General features: G+C 33.5%; 1 protein-coding gene across 1 annotated transcript in view; it reads right to left on the reverse strand.

Annotated features, from left to right (window-relative positions):
* Positions 1 to 546, reverse strand: part of prdm9 (PR domain containing 9) — a 6783-nt gene extending 6237 nt beyond the window's left edge. Inside the window, exon 1 of the mRNA XM_032502296.1 lies at positions 75 to 546. The gene's annotated coding sequence lies outside the window, so the exon portion shown is untranslated. The remainder of the gene's footprint in view (positions 1 to 74) is intronic.

Here is a 546-nt window from a genome sequence, read left to right on the forward strand (position 1 = left end):
ACACACACACACACACACACACCATTAGCAATGCGAAGTATTTAGAGAGTTGCACAAATCAAATCCAAGCTCACCTCCACCTTGTCTCTTCTCCCTCATGTGGTCCAAAGTGTCCTCCCGGAGACAAACGTACCCTACACTATATTTTACCATAGCAGACTGTGCCATATTATAATTGATATTTAATGTTATATTGCTGTAGGATACTATAATACTATACATTACTATATACCGTTACACCTGCACTGTATCTCAAATCCCATCCAAATATATTTGTGGTTATAAACTAAATAAACTATATTATAATATAGGCCTACATACAAATACAACATTTAGCTGGCTACCAGCTGAAATATTAAAGTGATGTTGAATCAATAATCATAATCCAATATAACAAACACGATACTGACATGGTTCATTTTGTATAAGTTCTTATACTTTAATTATATGTCGATGCTAATATTTTGTACTTTTACTTGAGTAACATTTTAAATGCAGGACTTTTACTTGCCACTACTTCTGGAGATTGAAGCTAATCTGTTTGCT

The sequence above is a fragment of the Etheostoma spectabile genome, chromosome 21 (assembly GCF_008692095.1).
Source record: "Etheostoma spectabile isolate EspeVRDwgs_2016 chromosome 21, UIUC_Espe_1.0, whole genome shotgun sequence".
Lineage (NCBI taxonomy): Eukaryota > Metazoa > Chordata > Actinopteri > Perciformes > Percidae > Etheostoma > Etheostoma spectabile.